Raw genomic sequence first — 13,488 nt, 5'->3', positions numbered from 1 at the left:
CTCCCTCCCTCCCTCCCTCCCTCCCTCCTTCCCTCCCTCCTTCCCTGTTCCTCTCCCTCTCCCCCTCCCTCCCTCCCCCCATCTCTCTTCAGAGTCTCCTGAACTGGAAGCCCAGAGAGGAGCCAGTTGCCTAGAATAGCTTGGTTTTATCTCCATCAGAGAGCCGCCTGGGCATATACTTCTTGCGAGTCTCCAAATGAATTGGCTCTGCATCCACAATGCTCCGTGATCTGACGTGTGGCTATGAGGGCCACACCAGAAAAGAAGTAAATGACCAAAAGACCAATAGGGCTGGTGATAATCCACCCTATGGTCCACGGGCACTGCGTGGCACTCAGCAACCTCAGAGATGGAACACGTAGTCGGGGTGGCTTCCAGAAACATGGTTTCCTGCTGTTATGTTTACACTATAGACAGCGTAAACATGGCCCCAAGTGCTCTGAATTTTGAAGAGGTTTTCTGAGCCCTTAGCTACTTCCCTGCTGGAAGAGTAGCTGTCACCTCCGCCCCCATCCACCCTTTTGCTGGCTACAAAAGGGTCGTCACTGTACATAAAGGTCCTACCTTCAGGACCTGTTCCAAGTTCTCCAGTTTGGCTTGGAGCTGGCGTTTCTCCCTCACAGTGAATCAAACTCTCCTCTCAGGTCACCACGGAGAGCCAGGCATGTTCAGCCTTCACCTGTGAGCAGAAGAACCAGAGACACGAAGGCCATTAGCATCATCCCAGAATGGGAGTGGGTATGACGCTGGTCCCCTCCAGAACATGTACAGTCTCTTCTGGAGTATCAAAGAGCTTTGAGTTCCTCTGGACAGACTGCCAGGGTTTTTTCATACAAAGCAGGGCCACCTGGCACCCAGAGATGACATCGCTCCTGTCCCCTCCCATCTTCATCCACCCATACTGATTGGAATGGAACCCAGTCCTGGTATCTGGGTAATACTCCATCCCTGAGATATAGTAATTCTCTCCATGCAATAAGTATAGGCTGGGGAAGTACTGTGAGCTTTGCATGAGAACTTGGTAAAAAGGAGACTCTTCCCAGTAGACCTGGGAAATTGAGAGTTAGGCCATCACAAGAGAAGAACAGATCTTGGATGAGCTCAATGACAAAGATACAGGGCAAAGACATACAGAGGGAAAGGCTTGAGCACTTAGATCCAGCCATACCTGAGGCTGTTTACCTTTCTATCCAAGTTACTTGGGCCAGTAAGAATTGTTTCCTGTCCCTTATACCCTAAGAATCCCAACAGATAGGAAAGTGTTTCCTAGACTGTCTGAAAATAGTCATTCTTCCGTTTAAAACCTTTGCCCAGCATTGACAGTGGATAAGAACGGCAAACATACCCCTTTCTCTGTCTCTCTTGTGGTTTGTTTAAAGCAGGTCAGGGTGTCCACTGATACAAGAAGCCCCTGCATTGAGCTCATTAATTCTTAGGAGGAAACAATGCATTGCAACCTAAAGGCAGACTCAAGCTTCCTTCCCTCCTCCCACCATGTTAGAACAGGCTGTCACAAACCCTTACTCTCTACCTCCAAAGCCCTCATTGTCTTAGAGACTTCACGAGCTGTGAAAGTTTTCCTTTAGCTAGACAATTTCCTCTTGTCAGGGAAATTGCCCAATTGCCCGAGGGAAAGGGGGCAGACACGTGGCACCCCTGCTGGTTGCAGGGGCTGCTACCAGGGGTCAAGGGGAGTGACTGGTAGGCAAGAGCTCATGCAAGTCATTTTGCTCCCACCCGAGGCTTCTGGCAACAAACCCGGAAGATGTCGTGGTCTATTTCAGTCAAACGGTCCTCACACTTGAACCTTAACCCCAGGGCACAGGTTTGCTGGAAGCTGCCATGGTTTATGTCCACTTGTCAAGAGAGTAAGGGGATGGGGGTGGGGTGGGGGGCTCTGAGAAGCCAGAAGTTGGTCTCATTTGGATCCCCGTAAGACTTTCTGAAATGTTTTCAAGCCCTGCTTCTCCCTTCTAGAAACTTCCTGGGGTTTCTATGGAAATCAAAATAAAACCCAAACTCCTCAGATCTTCCAGCCCCTGTAAGATCTCTCTCTCTTCTGCTGGCCTGGCCTGGCATGTCACATGCTGAGGACAGCCTGGCCTCTCTCTGTTCCCTAAACAAACCAAGCTCATCCCCTCCCCTGACATTTTGCACTTAGGGACTCCACTACCTGCCGTGATGTGCCTACCCATGATGCACCACTCCCATCCCTATCCAGCTCTGTCATTGAGCAGAATCCCCCGGGCAGGCTGCCCTGACCACAGATGGTAATGGAGCCCTCATCCTTCCACCTGCCTCTACCCACTCCTAATTTGCCACACTGCTTTTTTTTTTTTTAAACAGGTCTTTTGCAATGTGGGTGATGAATCCGCATGAACAGCTGGCTCCTGTTGCATGGTCATTATAATTGTCCCCAAAGAGCACCTGTGTTGCTTCAGCTTACACCAGGACAGCATCCTATGTCAGTTTATATAGGGAGTTATCCCAGCTCTTACGCTTGTAGAAATATAGCCTACTCCCCAGGTGGGGTCCTGTCCTCAGGTGGAGTCCTACCGAGCTTCGCCCCTGTTGCTGTGTCTGAAGGCCATACTCCAACTCCCACCCCACATCTCTTGAGCTTCTGTCCGGTAACCACCCATATTTCATAAGGACCCTGACTCAGTTTCCTCCATTGGTTACCAAGGACATGGACTCTGTTTCACTCTACAGCTGGGACACAGAGACCCCTATGACGTAATCCCCAGTGATACCGGAGCCCAGTGACAATAGCTGTTGTGAGTGAACACAAGGTATGAGGCTCACAGCTCACATTCTCACGACTATAAAGCACCCCTTAAAATTCTCCATGTTACTACCAGAGATGCACTTGGCCTAGAATGTTCTCCTGGGGACTTAGCCAAGCTGCCTCCTGCAAAGGAGAAGAAGTATTCAAATCAAGAAGGCAGGCACCCAAAGAGACCTCTCCAGGACAGACAGCGTGGGCTCCAGATGGCCAGAGACAAAGGCCACACAGCTCTCCTTGGTCCCAAACATAAGATACTTCAGGTCCCTGCGTGTACAAGTATCTCTGAAACCAGGAGAGGAAGACTGGGCTGGGTCTTGTGCTTTCCTTTGCTTTAAACTTCCATATAATATTCTCAATTAAACTAACACCATCATTTTTCATGCTGGTATTCTAGAGTGGGATGTGGAGTCTGCCAACAGGGCCCCTGGATTTACAGGCTGCAGCTCAAAAGTTCTTGGACTACAGACTAACAATACTTGGCTTGGGGGGGGGGGGCTTGGCACCTCCAGGCCTGCATGCTTGCCCCATTAAACCGACAAAGCTCAACTGGCAATGCTGGCCTCTGGGTATCTGTTCCGGCCTCTGGGTATCTGTTCCAGCCTCTGGGTATCTGTTCCAAATGTTTCCGGTTCACAGCTGGTTATAGGGTGAGCCACAAGGTGCCTGGCAGTACCATGGGACATCTGTCCTGCCTGGGGGCAGCTTACAGCTCTGTCTAGCTCAGCCAACGAAGGAATTAGAATTACCTTGTGAAATCAGTAAACAGGTGACTTTGCAAGCCTCAAAGCATGGAAGGCATTTTGTGTACTGCATTCCAGATTTCCAGGCATGGTGCTCCTCCCCAAGACTGCCCACCAGGGGGGACTTTGATCCAGTGTTTAATGGTCTGGACCACATCTGGAGCTCAGTGGTCCAGCTCTGCCTAAGCTCAGGAAGGGTATGGAACCTCATCTCTTCTCATATCCATAAGTAATGCTGTTCTCTTCATGGGGGCTACTAAAAACCAGATCGTAACTCCAGACCAACATGAAGGAAGGAATAGAACCCCTTGAACATACTGCCTCAATCAGAGGCCAGACTGCTGTGGGTAAAGAAGGGACCTGGAGTTGACAGGCCCCCTGAAGTCTTCCTGGAAGCCAAGTTTGTATTGACAAGCCCCTGCCTACTATGAATCAGATGTAACAGTTAATGCTGTCCCGGGACTCCCCTCTTCCCAGCTACCCGAGGACACAAGATGCTCAGCCCACGGGAAATCTGGTGAGCTGCCGTCTCCCATGGAAGGCTGGAAGCCTGCAAGCTAGCTCACCCAGAACTGGGAAGAGAACAGAGCTCGGCCAGGCTGGCAAGGGGGCGGGACAGATCTGGGAACATCTCTGCCAGCCTGCTGTTCCTGTCTGGGTCCCCGTGAGTCACCAGGCTTCTTTGACATCCCTGCAGAACAGAAAGGAGGTAGTCTCACTGGGCACTTAGAAGCCTAGTCAAGGATTTCATTTTTGTACCTTTAATTATGTGTATGTATATCTGTCTGGGTATGAGAATATACACAGGAGTGCAGGTACCCACGGATATCAGAGTCAGCAGATGTCTCGGTAAGAAGTAACTGTGAGCTGCCTGATACGGGTGCTGGGAACCAAATGGTCTACAAGAGCATTAAGTGCTCTTAACCTTGGGGCCACCTTTCCAGCTCCCTAATAGCCTATTTAAAAGGGAATGCTGAGAAGAGATCCAGAAGTCTCTGGCCCTAAGGAAAACATGAGGCTGAACTAGGTCCTGCTCTTCAGAAGTAGAGAATCTCAAGCATATCCCAGAGGTTGGGCAAAAAGGCTGCCTCAGGCTGCGATGGCACCATCTTCTGAGGGAGGGCTGGTTTGCCCAGAAACCCACAGGCCCTGTCCCCCCCCTCAACAGTGGGCACTGACTCAAGAAGTAGGAATAAAGCTATCCCATGGCTCAGCTCCCCACCAGGCCTACTGTGCTGTATCTGATGCTTAAAACAAATGTCACTGTCAATTGAAACTATGACTCCGGGACTAAAAAGGTCACTGAGCTTCCCCCTGTTGCGTGTCCTTAGTGTGAGTGTGTCTGGGTTTCTTGGAGTCTTTCCCCGGAGCTGCTTTGAAGAACAGAGGCTGATGGGAGCAGAATAAAGGGCAGGAACTGAAAAGCACATTCATTTTCAAAATGTGATTAAAATATTCACGACACCATCTTAACTATTTTCAAGTCTGATGATACTGAACATGCTTGCTTCTCCCTGTCCCTCCATGACTGTCACTCATGTCCAGAACTCTGTCCCCTTAAACAACGACTCTCAACCTCTACTCCCTGGGCCTTAGACACCCACCACTCCATTTCCTGTCTCAAATCTGACTACTCCAGTGACTTCATTTAAGTACAACCAAAACCGGGCCTATAATCGCTGCTATTCAAGAAACTTAGTCAGGGGATGGATTGCGCAAAGCCTGCCTGGAGATAAGATGAGAATGAGGCCACTTTGGGCAACTTGAGAACCTGTCTCAAGATGAGTAAAAAGAAGGCTCAGTGATAGACACTTGCCTGGTATTCACAAGGTCCTTGGTTCCACCCTCAGTCCGCAAATAAGCAAACAAGTAAAAACCTTGATTGTTCAGTATCCCTCCTATGGTGGCTGACTTGCCCTGATGTCCCCAAGGTCCACTCCTGCTGTATAGCTCATGTTGGAATGGCCTCTAGTTGTGGATGAAGAGAAAACAGAACCCCAGTCAGGCTAGTACAGCAGTGGGGAAGGTCTGGGCACACCCCTGCCAGTGTGTTGTTACCATCTGTACCCTGTGAGTCACCAGGTTCCTCTGACACCCCTGGCAGAGCAGAGGGGGGTTGGTACGCTCACTCAGTGCCTCAAAGCCTGTTTAAAAGAGTACACAGTAAAGGCAGCGGGAGCAGATGTTTCTGGTCTTTAGGAAAAACCAAGCTGGGTTGCCTGTAAGTTCTGTGTGGGTCTATCCATCACCGGGGGAATCTGTGGGTTCCTTCCAGCTTTGGGCCACTGTAAATTAATCCCCTGGGTACACAAACGAAGGTCTGAGGCCCTGGTTTTGACTTGTTTTGGCTGCACACCCTGGGATAATGTTAACTGTCAACCTGACAGAATCTGGAATCACCTGAGAGACGGGCCTCTGTGTATACCAGTGGGAGAACAATCTGATCAACTGACGTAGGAAGACCCATCTCAATGACTGCTGGGACTATTCCTGGGCAGATCCCTGACTGTGGAAGACGGAGAAAGTGAGCTGACCCCTAGTGTGAGGCCAGCCCTGCTCTCTCTCTGTTTCACTGTGGATACAATGTGACTAGCTACCTTGGACTCCCGCCCCAGTGACTTCCCCTGCAAAGGTGGACTATAAAATAAACCCTCTCTCCTTAGTTGTTTTTGACAGAGTGTTTTACCACAGCAGCCACTAAAAGAGCATAGACCCCAAGTGAAATTGCTGGATAAGACATAGTCCTACCTAAGTTCTGGAGGGACTCCTAGCCTACTCTCCCCACTGGCTGTGCAATTGCCACCAGCAATGTACAGGGATCCCTACTGTTAGTGACACTACAGTTTCTCCCCCCCCACCTCGTTTTAAAGATTTTATTTTTAATTGTTTATGTGTACATGAGTGCAATGCCCATTGAGACCAGAAGGGGGCAACAGATTCCCCTGGAGCTGGAGTTACAGACTGTGAGCCACAGACATCAGTGCTGGGAACCCAATCAGGTCCTTTCTCAGTTCACGCTATTAAATCACTGAGCCATCTCCCTGGTCTCAAGCTTTTCCGAGGGCCTTTTATATACAAGACAAATGCTCTATCACAGACCTATAGCCTTAATCCAAAAATCTCATTTTTAAAAAAGATACTAAACAGAAAGGCTGGCACGCAGGGCTCAAAGAGTTGGAGCTTGGCTATTCTGTGTAATACAGTCAGGCAAAGTTTCGAAATCAGCAGCTCAAAATGACCAGTTGGGACTAGGGACGTGGCTCCTGAGGATGTGACTTCTGGGGATGTGGCTCTGTGGTAGAACCCTTGTCTAAGAGGACCTAGGCCTCATTCCCCAAACTAAAAAAAAAAAAACAAACAAACAAACGAACAAAAAACAAAGCATTTTTAAAGGCTTCCCTGTGAAGGCCTGGCATTCTGGTTCTTAGGAGGCTAAAGTGAAGACATATAGTGAGTTCTATCTAGAACCATCTGATATACACAGTAAGACACTGACTCTGAAACCAAAACCTCAAAGCACAACTTAACTAATACTGCAGAAATCTTTGCACTCCATGTGCTGGAGCCTTAGCAATGGAGGTGACTGCAAAGACTGGACCAGAGGAGACAGACAGGCAGAGCAGAGAGGCTATGTCAAACTGAGAAGGGACTGACAGACTGAAGGACATAAAACCCAGGTGAGACAAGGTCCCATAGGAGAGGCAAGGAGAGCTTTCAGGCTGGTGGTGACAGGCAGCTTTGGGGGAACCTTTTGCAGCATCAGTGGCTGGGACTTTGGGAAAAGGAGAAAGTAGGACCTTCTTAGCCCAGAAACCATTTGGAGCTGAGACCAGATTGAAGTTCCAAGTTGCAAAAAAAGTTGGGCTGTCTAAAGCCTGGTGAATGAGGAAGAATGGTAGACACCAAGGTCACACAAGGTCACCAGAACTCTGTGTATTTATGGGCGGCCCAGGCGGAAGCGCACTGAAGAAGCCAAGATCACTCCATCTGCTCTGGGGATCATGGCAGGATGACAAGCGGGGAAGGGAGCGGGGCTAATTAAGAAAGCGTTTTTGCATCTCAGTAAGCAGAAACAGTAGCCTGGCATGAAATCCAGCAGCTATGGAGGCCAGGTGTTGAGCTGGGGCTTGGCCAGCATCCCCCTCACCCCCGCATAGGTGAGGGGTACAGGATGCAGGAGCAGACAGAATTCAAGATGAGCCATTGTTGTTCTGGTGTGAGCTCCCGACACAGTGTCTGGTAGATATCTATGTAAAGGTTCATGTTTGAGAGACAGATGGGTGCTTCCGCAGGCTGGGGTCTCAGGCCAATTTGGCCAGGTAGATTTTGTTCATTCCACAAGCCCTTCCTTCCCTGTGGCTCCTAGCCCCTTGGGAAGGATCCAAAGTGAGGCTGGCAGTGGTGTTATTACCTGGTCATGCTGCCGGGCCCTCGAGGGAAGGCCTTTCCAGGGGGCCTCAGGTGATGCTCCCTCTGCACGGCAGCCTTTAGTTCATCTTCCTGGAAAAGAAGGAAAGGGTGTGGTAAGACAAGGTGGGGCCTGGGGGGGTTGAAGCTCTCTGGTTTACAGGCTAGCTCTAGCCTCGGTGCTAAGTCAGAACTCTCAGACAGGCGGAACCCTGTTATCTTTCTTCTACCTAAGCCATACACACCCCAGTCACAGAATGGGACTGGCAACCTGTACCATGATGTCATGTGACCATAGAGCTGCTTTGGGTGTGGAGGGGTCAAGGCTCTGCCATCCAGTCTTCTGGCAGCTGTAGAAGGGCCCAACTTGTTTCTCTTACTAAATTCCATTTCATTGGGTCCAGTAGTTTGCAACTGTCTAATTCAAGACAGGAGACACCACCATTCCAAGACAGCATCAGGCAAAGAGAAAGACGTGCTGCCTCCTCTTTCTCCTAGTGCAGTGTCTCCAAATCAACCCAATCATGAACTGGTACTTAGAGGGCCACTTTCGACCCTAGTCTCCATGGCGAGGGTCAGCCACAGAAAGAGGTGATAAAACATAAACCAACCAAGAAAAGGCTGAGCCCTGGGCAGTGATGTTGAAGACCATTGTCAGTGACAGATAGGAATGGATGAGGAGACAGCCGGATTAAGCCTGAGCAGGCTCCATGGCTGAATAGCAGTACAAAGTGAGTGTTTCACTGCTCACCCTCAGAGAAGCCCAGGGAAGCATGGGAAGGGGCATTGTATCTGTATCTCCAATGCTGATGCTTAGGCCGTATGGGCTGTGGCGTTCCCTGTGGCAGCACAGCACACATGCGGTCCTGACGTACATCCATTGTAGCACCTGGAGATATCTCAAGTCCTTACCATTATCCTACTAAACTCTTGGACAGCAAGATGTACCCTAAAAGCCATCATGGGTGACACTAGAGAGAACTCAGGGAAGACCACTGTACATATGGGTGTGTGTTCGGGACCAGAAGGCCTCTAGAATGTGTAGGCTTGCAGCCGCAACACGACAAACCCATCTCTACCAAGCAGCGCGGAGTGACGGCCAAGCTGAGGACGCACAGAAAGAAGTGGTAGGGAGGCCCAGGGACTTGATACCTCAGGTAGGGTTTCCTCAGGGTGAAGTAGCCAGCACTGGGCACCCCTGTCACACATGTGCATGTGGCTCTGTTGCATGTCAGAATAGACATCTGCGGAGGTGGGTGCCACCAGCTGCTGACCACAGCTGAGGGCTCGGTAATGAAGCTCAGCTACATACGCCCACAGCCTGGAGATGGAGAGGCTGTGACTCACTCTCTGTCACGACTATGCTGAGGAGTGATTTGGGGAACGGGGTCCCTCCTCCACCCCCACCCCCCTCCCGAGTCTCTTCTGACCTGGAATAGCATTGCAAAAATCAGGCAATCTGGCTTGCACAGATTTCGTTGCTGCCTCGGATAGTTAATTCTGTGTGTGTATGTGTGTGTGTGTGTGTGTGTGTTCACATATGTGCGCATACAGGTAGAAGCAGGAGGATGACTTTAGCTGTCACACATCGATAACCATCAGTTTGTTTTCTGAGGTACGGTCTCTCACTGGACTAGAGACTGCTAGTGGCCTGGCCTAGCCAGCAAGTCTAAAGGATCCTCCCCTCCCGTCTCTACCTCTTTAGAGCATGTATCTGGCATTTTTTTAAAACACAGGTTCTAGGAATTGAACCCAGGGTCTTCACACTTGCCCAGCAGGTACTTTACCTACAGAGCCATTTCCTAGCCCCTCAGAGGGTTAACTCTCACGTGATACATGTAGTCAGAGTCTTTGATCTTTCAAGCTCAAAGGTCAGCAGAGGAACAGGGTTCAGGATGAGTAAGCTGAGAATGTGTAAGGGCTAGCACACCCCCACACATGAGACAAGGATGGCAGCACCCCCACACATGAGACAAGGATGGTAGCACCCTCACACATGAGACAAGGATGGTAGCACCCCCACACATGAGACAAGGATGGTAGCACCCCCACACATGAGACAAGGATGGTAGCACCCTCACACATGAGACAAGGATGGTAGCACCCCACACACATGAGACAAGGATGGGAAGCCCCAGGATCTACACTGCAGATGGAAAATCACCATCTATGTACGCCCTGCAGATGGGCACACAGCTATGAGGAGTAGCCGCAGGTAAGTGACCAGAAGGTCCCAGGACCAGACTTGCGACCTCTGGGAATCCAATCTTGAAACCTCCAAGCCAAAGCAGAAAGGCTTTGTCTAAAGACCTTCAGTAATCATTGATATACCAAAGAGGAAAGGCCTGATTTGATTTTTTTTTCTGATGTGTTAAGCAGAATTATGGGGGGAAAAATTCCAATTAGGATGAGGGTGTGAGCCAAGACCTGCTCGATCACAGCTGCCCTCCAAGGGACATGTAGGACTGTTGGTCCACATGCAAGAACATTCTAGACTGATGGTGAATGGGGTGTGCCCACTTCGGTCAGCTGCAGCACAGCCCCAAGTATAAGAGCCACTCAGGGAGAAGGGTGCCCAATGTCGCCAGAGATGTGGTGCCTTCAGCAGCTGTGACCATGGTTTTCTCTCTTGGTTACTCGTCTTTTGATATATGGTCTAGTGACTCAAATAAGAATATACATAGCTGATTTGTTCCCAGAATAGACGCGTCTACAGGTTGGATTTGGCTTGAAAGTGGGGCACTTTATTAGAGATGTCAGAGAGAGACAGAAACCAAATACTGATGAGTAAGGCAGAAGCACGGGCAGCTGCTGGGCAGGAGCTGCCCTTGTGCAGGGAGAAAGATGATGCAGGGTGCTGGGGTGAGCACCTGAGCCTGGTGTGGCCATGGGCACTTCCTGCGGGATGAACTATATTCTCTCCAGATTTAGACCCTGGAGCCTCAGTGTGGCAACATGTGTGGACAGGGACCTTGGGAGATGAGTGAGGTATCCTTACAATAATGCAATCAATTACAATAATGCAAGTCAATCTCTCTCTCTTCCTCTCCTCCCTCTCCCTCTCCCTCTCTTCCCTTCTTTCTTCAATTCGCCCCCTATACACACTGCCATCTATACACATCTACCCACAAGCATGAAGGAACGTCAGTAACATAGAATCAACCAGCTTCTTGATCTCTTCAGCCATTGACATATCAGTTATTTAGTGTACCCAGTCTAGGGTTCCCAGACTGACCTATCATCCCATTACCACAGAGGTAAGCAGAATTTTCCTAGTTTCCAAAGAGTATAAGCACGCCAAGAACTTGTCAAGGGGAAAAAAGCAGGCTTATCTCTCATTCTCAAGGAATGCTCAGCGTATCCATACACTTCTCAGTGATAACATGGACAGAAGGGAAACTGAGGCAAGACCGGGAAAGCAAGTTCTCTGGAGAGCTTGTGGGTTCTGCTTCCTCTAGACTCTGGCCTCAGTGGGTGCCTGACACACACGTGTTCGAGACATAGCCCCTGTCCCCAGCCTCGTGAGGAAGACCGCTAGGACAGTGACAACTGACAGACGCAGTAATGGAGCTGGTCGTGGGAGACCATGGGGAAGGGGTGGACTGTGGCCTTCCTAAGATCCATGTGGAATGAGAGACAAGTGAGAGAGGCCCTCGGGGTAAGGATGAGGACTAGGAACTCATGAAAGATCTCTTGGTGCGTGACTGGGCCACCAGACAGAACTGGTAAGGTTGAGCAGGCTCAGACCTCCGGGAATCTCAGAATTGAGAACGGCAGGAGTGGAGCCAGTTCCCCGCCAAACTACCTGATCTGGAACATGTAACCGTAACCCCCCACTGAGAGGATCGTGGCAATCAGTCATGTAGCATAAAAACCTGGAGTTCTCCATGCTAATGAGGTACCTAGGTAGGCCAGTGAGCTTCCCTTCCTGAAAAGGGGATCTAATCCCTGGTTCACCCTGAATAAGGTGTGTACATCCGCATTCTCCATCAAATAAAACAGTTTAGACAAGCAAGGACTGTCTCCTTCATACATGCATAACAATAATAAGGAAAGGTAAAGAAGTTGTGAATTTGAGAGGAAATGGAGGGCATGGGCGGAGTAGGAGGGGTAGGAAATGTGATATAAATACAGTATGATACACCAAATTCCTAACACCCCCGGGGTGGGGGGAAGGCTCTGTCCAAGGTCCTGACCATCTCCAGCTACATCTGCCCAGCGGAGCTGATGCCAAGACAGGCAGCTAATTTGCTGCCTGCGGGATAATCTGGATAATCATAACCCAGAGAGCATGGACTGGAGATCTAGTCCCAACCAGTCCAAGTGTGATCATGACGAAATCGTTTAACCCTTCTATTCTGGGTGATTCTCACGCGATCATTTAAATAGGAAAGACCGTTATGCGAAAGAGCGGGGCTGCTGCCCTAACAAGTTTGCCTTCCCAGAGCCATGGGGAAGGGAAAGCAAGCAGTTCTAAGCCTTGATATCCTTCTGCTCCAAGAACATCCTCAAAAGCATTCTGCATGATGAAAGAATCTGGGCCCAAAATGTCATACATTGTTTAATTGTATTCATATTACAATTTTACAACAGGTAATGCCGTAGACAGAATGCATGTGTTTGTGATTACTGATTAATGCCTGGGAAAGCTGGCCATGGAACCCTCTGAGATTTGTGATGCTTAGCTCCTGTATAAGAGAACTTCTGGATAATTTTTCACTCCTTGCGACCTTAGCATGACCTGTGGATTTAGGAAATGTATTCCTGCAAGAAAAGTGACCTCCATCGGTTGTCACCCAAAACTGCACACAAGAACACACAAACTATTCCTAACTCCTAAAAAGGACTGAAGGGTACCTGTGATAAAATAGCCAAGCGATAAGACTGTTCAGAACAGTAAACCGAGAGGAGGAAATTGGAGAGCTGGAATCCCATACCTAGGACATGGTACAGCTAAGCTCAGAGTTCACTAGCAACTAATTCAGGAAGGAAGGCACATCAATTATATCTCTGTTACTGTAAAAGATGAGCCTCTGCGGGTCTCTCCGCAGATAACAAGGCCCTGAAAACATTAAGTGACATTTTTAAAAGGCACTTCTTCTTCCAGAGTGAATTTATTAATGGTTTAGAAACAATGACACTGTCCATTAAGGCTCCACCAGTCTTTCTACCTCTCCTTCCAGCCCTGGGCCTCCAGCATTGCCTTGTTAATTCCCCAAGATGACCACTTCAGGCAAGCCAGCAGATGAGGATGCTGGTACGGCAAACAGTCCCTGAGGAAGTGACGTGGTGTATGATATACATATGGAGTAGCCATCCTCGTTGCCAGAGAAAAACTTCATCAGCACTCAGAAAGACCCATTCCCTTCCCAAAGACTAACCACTAAGAATGATGGATGACTGACTTTCCTTATGCTAATCTAACCATAGATAGATAGATAGATAGATAGATAGATAGATAGATAGATGGATGGATAGATGGATGGATACACAGATAGATTAGATAGATAGATAGATAGATAGATAGATAGATAGATAGATAGATAGATAGAT

Source organism: Grammomys surdaster, unplaced genomic scaffold (genome assembly GCF_004785775.1).
Source record: "Grammomys surdaster isolate TR1022 unplaced genomic scaffold, NIH_TR_1.0 166, whole genome shotgun sequence".
NCBI classification, from domain to species: domain Eukaryota; kingdom Metazoa; phylum Chordata; class Mammalia; order Rodentia; family Muridae; genus Grammomys; species Grammomys surdaster.
Note: the sequence above shows the minus strand (reverse complement) of the source record.